The sequence below is a fragment of the Triticum dicoccoides genome, chromosome 7B (genome assembly GCF_002162155.2).
Source record: "Triticum dicoccoides isolate Atlit2015 ecotype Zavitan chromosome 7B, WEW_v2.0, whole genome shotgun sequence".
Taxonomy (NCBI): domain Eukaryota; kingdom Viridiplantae; phylum Streptophyta; class Magnoliopsida; order Poales; family Poaceae; genus Triticum; species Triticum dicoccoides.
In genome coordinates this window covers 645176202-645183164 of record NC_041393.1, presented here as the reverse complement: position 1 = coordinate 645183164, position 6963 = coordinate 645176202, and the positions used below count along the sequence as shown (strand labels likewise).

Sequence of the window (6963 nt, the reverse complement as noted above, 5' to 3'; positions counted from 1 at the left end):
GATGGCGACCGTAGCAGTGGCATTGGGCCTTGCCTATATAAGCGTCGTCCGCTGCCGCGACCAACAGGACAGGAGTACGACGAGCACGAGCTGTGCGGTGCACGAGTGGCTGCCTGCTTCCTCACTTTCCCCTTCCTCGCCGTGGCTGGCTAGGCGATTCTACTGTTTTTTTAATCGGGTGATCCTACCAATGGAGCAGTTGGTGAATAGTCCGCCGGTTATTTTTCGCTGCTTTTTTTTTGTCTCGCCACTTTTGTTGGTTTTATTTCGCTGGTTTTATTTTGTCTCTCTCCCACCTACCTTTTTGCTTCACCATCCACATAAACCCATCAGATTAGTTACCATATAAAAAATAAATCACAATCAATCAAGTATTGATGGATCACCCACGTAAACCCATCAGATTAGCTACCATATAAAAAATAAATCACAATCAATCAAGTATTGATGGGATATTTCCTTATATTGATGTGATTTTCCCTTTCTTATCATCAATCATCTTTACTGCCTAAAAAATGCGTAGCTTTCCTTTTCCTGCCAACTGACCGCGTCCCGTCGCCCTACGTGCGCCCTCGTTGCTCTGCCTCCCGCACGAAAAAAAACCTCTCGTTTGACCTCCCCCAAACCCCGCACGATGGAAAAACTCAGCCGCCTGCTTCCCCTCCTCTCGACCGCTCCATACGTCCAGATCGCAGCCCCATCCCCATCCTCCTCTCACGTCACGGCAGCCGATGGACTGCCGCCACCACCCTCCTACTCTCTCGCCGCCGCCGTCCTCCCGCTCGCTCGCCGCCGCCGTCGCCACCAATCCCGACGAAGGCGCCGTTGTTGCTATGTCGCCTCCTTTCCCCATCCAAGCCTGACCATGGCAACGACACCCTCTCATGTGTCCCGCGGTAAGGTTAGTCGCCTGCTTCCCCTCCTCTCGACCGCTCCATACGTCCAGATCGCAGCCCCATCCCCATCCTCCTCTCACGTCATGACGGCCGATGGACTGCCGCCACCACCCTCCTACTCTTTCGCCGCCGCCGTCCTCCCGCTCGCTCGCCGCCACCGCCGCCACCAATCCCGGCGAAGGCGCCATTGCTTCTATGTCGCCTCCTTTCCCCATCCAAGCCTGACCATGGCAATGACACCCTCTCATGTGTCCCGCGGTGAGGTTTGGGGAGGCGCGACCACAATCTAGTAGGGATCTCACCGCGGACCCGTCCGCTGGGATGGGTGTTGCCTCCGTTGCGAATGGGATCGAAGGGAGGGACTACTTCGTCGTCAAGGTCGTCGAGGCAGCGGCCGATTGGGAGCCCGGTTGTGAACATGGGAGTTCGTCCTCATGGAGGCGGCGGCCGCGGAGATTGGATGTGAAGCAACCCCACTTGCTGGTGGTGGAGGCTCGCCGTCCATGTGCTCCTTTCTTCTCCCGGTATCCCCATTCCTTGCCTTCCATTACAAAAGCAAGCATGAATGAGAGCAGGGGCTGATTTTCATCAATTCATTTCTCATATTTTTAGTTGCTTTTTTGAGATTATACAAGATCCTCCCAATCTTTTTTGTCAAATTACTTGGATCGTCTTATGGAATTGACAACCATCATATTTTCACCTCATGTTATTTCTTAATCCTTATCCCCTAGGCATCCACTGCATGTTTGGTAATGACGTGATGTTGAGGCGGCTAGGAGAAGCTCAGCAGCCAGATCAAGGGCTATCGAGATGGATCTGGGAGCCAAGCAGTAGTTCTTCTGTTAAATTTTAGTTATTATCTTTTCTATTGTTACGGTTGTGGGATGGTTGATTTTGACTCGGTGTAACATTTGCATTTGTTTCCCCAGCTTGTTGGCGTAGATGCGTGGCACTGCGGCAACTAATCAAGAGTGAGGGCAGTGCACATCAGAGCTACGCTGAATGTAGCGAGCCAACCACGAATTGGGTATGTTCACACGAGGGATGGGAGAGGATAGGAACATTAACATTTTTCATGATTTGGATGAAAATTTCAGTTCGTAGTTTCTCCGTACGTGGCAACACACTAGCGGTACTCATGGGCTTAGGATGAAAGTATCGCCAGTAGAATCAGTAGGTTGGATGGGAAGACGGTTGTTGCCCTTGTCCCTTGGTGCTAGCCTACCGTGGCGGCCTCACTAACTTGCTCACTGCGAATACGAGTTCGTGGGGTCACGAGTTGCTGCAGATTTGTTTTTATCACTTTTTACAATATTTATTGATGTATCCCTAACTCATCGAGTCATTTTTAGCTTTGATTTCCCATATACGCCAGCCTAAATATCCCATGGTCAGAATATTGGACTCTTAAAGTTAATTCCCTCAGTTCTGGTGGCAAATATAATACACATAATCCATATTGTTATGCACTAGTGTGTATGTGTGAAATAGATGAATTATGGTCCCATACCCAATAAGATGGATATGTGTGTGTGTTAGAGAGAGGGAGAGGGGGAGAGAGAGTGAGGAAGAGGGAGGGAGAGAGTGTGTGTGTGAGGATTTGATGGTAAAAAAGGTCGCCAATGTCGTAATATTGAACTCTTAAAGTTAATGTGGCCCCGTTGCAACGCACGGGCGTTCTTCTAGTTTTTTAATTGTTTAGATTGCTTACCACAGGTGTCATGTATCCCAATGTTTTGTTTTAGAGCATCTCCAACAGCCGCTGAATGCCGGCGCGCTAGGATCGCCTGCTTTGGCGCGGCAGGGAGCGCTGAAATGAGCGCGTGCGCGTAGCTTCAGCAGGTGCGCTGAAATGAGCGCACGCGCTCTCACACAAACACTCTGAACTATGGTGCATATACATGGATAGATAGATAACGACACATAGATATTTCACAATACATAGATAAAACGATACATCACATATATAGATAAAAGAACTACAGTGCAACTAGATAAAAAAATACGGTGCAACTAGATAAAAACTACGGTGCAACTAGAACCTATTCGGGGTCGTCCTCATCATCATCCTCGCTGGTGTTGTCCGAGGTATTGAGCCACACGTCATTCCAACGTTGATCGTCTGTCTCGAAAAACGACTTCCCACCGGCGTTAACAAGATCGCACTGCGATATGGCCAGTGCCATCCGCCGACGCCTATCCGCCCGCTCCACGCGGTGCCTTTCCATCCTCTCCACCCAGAAGGCGTTCTCGATGGCGACATCCTTCGGGTGGCGCAGGCGTCACTCCGCCATGGCTCGCTCGTCCTGCTCGGCGATGTGGAGGCAGCGCTGCCGCCGACGGTAATCCTCACGGTCCTGATCTGTTATAAGACGAGGTGGAGGGGTGACGGCCTGCGCATGCTCGCGCGTGTAGACGTCGTGAAAGTTCATCTGCGCGCGAGGCCTCCCTAGGTGCCACGCCGCGTCGTATGCGCGGGCGGCCTCGTGTGAGGTCTCGAACGTGCCGAGGCCGAGGCGGACGTCGCCGGACCGGATCTCGGTGTAGTAGGCGCCGGAGGGGCGCTTGCGAACGCCATGGTAGCCTGAAGATCCCTGATGGCGCGGCGGCATGGTGGCGCGGTGGGGGCGCGTTGGTGGCGGGGCAGGGAAGCAGCGAGGAAGCGGCAGAGCGCACATGGCAGTGTGGAGAACGATGGGTGGTCGCGTGGTGAGCGCTACAATTTATAGGCACGCCGGAAGCGGTGAGCCAAATCTAGCGCGCGGCCGCCCACTTTCTCCCGCGTGCGCGCAATCCTTTCCAGTGCGCGCTACTTTCCCGCCTCAGCTGGAGCGTGCGAAAACGTCCCACGCGCGCTAAAAAGCCAGTTTACCGTGTGCGCGTTTTTTGGTGCTGCTGGTGGACATGCTCTTAGGGATGTGCTACGTCGGTCGGCGGATCTTTATAAAATATGGGTCGCGAGGCAAGCCATCACATCACAACACTTGTAGGATAACTTTTGCAATAAAAATCATGTTGTGTAAATCTTGACAATAGAGATTGTGTTAGAGTAAAAAACTTTTACAACAAAGATCATGTTGTAGAAAATTCGTTGCGCCATTCGGCACCACCATTTGCAACAATGCTAACTACTGCCACCGCCGCCCCCATTGGACCCCCTCCTCTCTTAACTCAAACTTTCTGCAACATTATTGTCACGCCCAATATGCGACCCTATCCAAAAGGAACTCGAAGGTTCTTAACTCAAACTTTCTGCAACATTATTGTCACGCCCAATATGCGACCCTATCCAAAAGGAACTCGAAGGTTCCACCAAGGATAGACCCGCATATTGGAACGCTTTTGCAAGGTGGATATCATTACATCAACATTACATAATAGATGGGGATACATACATAAGGCATACAATGCCACATGAATACAACATCACAATACATAAGAGCATCATCCGACTACGGATGAATCACAAACAGAAACTCAAACGACATCCACCCTGCTAGCCCAGGCTGCCGACCTGGAACCTATCCCCTGATCGAAGAAGAAGCAGAAGAAGAAGTCCAATACAAGCAAACATCGCTCTCGCATCAGGATCATCGCACAACCTGTACCTGCAACTGTTATTGTAGTAATCTGTGAGCCACGAGGACTCAGCAATCCCATTACCATGGGTATCAAGACTAGCAAAGCTTAAAGGAAAAGGAAAGGGTAAAGTGGTGAGGTTGCAGCAACGACTAAGCATATATGGTGGCTAGCATACGCAAATAAGAGCGAGAGGAGAGCAAAAGGAACGGACGTCAACTAGTAATGATCAAGAAGTGATCCTGAACTCCTACTTACGTCAAACATAACCCAAAGACCGTGTTTACTTCCCGGACTCCGCCGAGAAGAGACCATCACGGCTACACACGCGGTTGATGCGTTTTAATTCGGATCTGGTGTCAAGTTATCTACAACCGGACATTAACAAATTCCCATCTGCCTATAACCGTAGGCACGGCTTTCGAAAGATTATACCCTGCAGGGGTGTCCCAACTTAGCCCATGACAAGCTCTCGTGATCAACGAAGGAATAGACCTTCTCCCAGGAAGACCCGATCAGACTCGGAATCCTGGTTTACAAGACATTTCGACAATGGTAAAACAAGACCAGCAAGACCGCCCGATGCGCCGACAATCCCGACCCGCAAGGAAGAAGAACGAGTCCATGAATAAGACGAACGGATGAAGCCGAACCAAGCGTAGACGAACGTATCTTCACGATCGCAACGAAATAGGAACTATCGAGAAGAAGCACACAACAAGGTAAACACACCACACATGAACAAGACATGATGCACAACAAGCATGATGCATGACCAAGCTACATGAAGCTACTCATGGCAAGAGATGATGCAAACAAGAGCAACACATCAAGGCAAGTTTAAATGAGGCCGGGAACAACATATAACAATTCCGGTAAGTCCTCATATGCATATTTCGAAATTGGTCCAGATCTGAATAAACCTTAGGTTCAAGTTGTTAAACATCAAGTTAAGATGCACAAGGATGATCTACACGAGATTCTAGTCAAGTTACATATAAAGTTCATTTAGTTTGGAGCTACGGCCTAGAAGATATGAGCAAAACAAGACAAACATGGCATTGATGCAAAATGCACCCAAACATCAAGCAAACACCTCAAAACAAGGATGCAACATGATAATATGAAGCTACATGCAATTCTAAGCAAGTTTCATATAGAGCACACTCAAAACGGAGCAACGGCTCAACACACACACTATACAAGTCATAGCAACAATCTGTCCAAAACAGCAACTAGGCATATTGCAAGCATCAAAACAACACACTACAGCACCCCAACATGATAAAAAAAAGCATGGACATGATGTACAGGTAAAGCATTACAAAACATGAACACTGAGCTATCTCCAGAAATCACTAGAACATTGTCAAACACACAGGGTAAGATTGCAAGTTATAACAATTCAGACTTTGCAGAAATAACATCACGATGCAATGTTCAGAGCTATCAAATAACATGTTACAGGAACTTATAATGGCAAACAAAGGCATGGTATGAATCTACTCAAAGCATAGATCAAAAGTCCCTTACTGACCATAAGCCAAAAAGGATCAGAAAATATGATGGCACCCACGTAAACATAGCAAGTTATTAAACAGATTCAAACCTGGCAAGAACAGAATTATGAAGGCATGTAAATGAGTTTGTATCACTCACTACAGAGCAATACGTGGCATGGTAAGGCAACCAACAGTAAGAAGGCATATTTGAGAAGCTAGGCATGGCAAGAGCAAGGTCATAGGATGCATGGATCACTAGCAAAACACATGGGAACAAGTGAACTTAATGTAAACAGGCTGACAACAACATTATGAAGCAACTTTGGAGCAAGATATGAACAAGGTACAACAAGCTATAAATGCTACCAGGGGCATTAATGGATAGAGGATGACATATAGATCAAAACATGTTTATAGAACATCTCCAGATTATGCATAGGATGATTAGTAGAAACATGTTTATATAGCATTGCGAAATAACAGATTCAGCCTAGCAAAACAGCAACATCATGAACCCTACTTAACAAGATCGATTCACTCACTACAAGTCATTGCATGACAAGATAAGCATATCATCATCAAGAAGACATGTTTGTGAAACAAAACAAGTCAAGAACAAGTCTATAGCATGCAAGGATCAACTATAGCAACCTCGGCCAAATTGAATAACATGTAAACAATCTGCCAGGAAACATTTTTGAAGCAAAAGTAGAGCACTCAAAAGACATGCTAGACTACTCTATAATTGCAACAAGGGCATGAATGGATAGACAATAACCACATGTTCAAAACACCCTTACTGAAGTATCTCAAAATATGCATGGATCTCTCTGTAGCATCAAGTTTACATGACATCAAAATAACAGCAGAACAGGGACTAAAATCAGCAACATCACGATGCCTAGTTTGCATGCTTGTGCTAGTCACCACATTGATCACAAAAATACATGGTAAGCATCTCTGTAAATAAGACATGGCATAGT

The 6963-nt window shown here is 47.5% G+C and overlaps 1 pseudogene; it reads right to left on the bottom strand.

Annotated features, from left to right (window-relative positions):
• Positions 1-2941: 2941 nt before the first annotated feature.
• On the bottom strand, positions 2942-3615 carry LOC119340136 (annotated as a pseudogene).
• Between the last annotated feature and the right edge of the window lie 3348 nt (positions 3616-6963).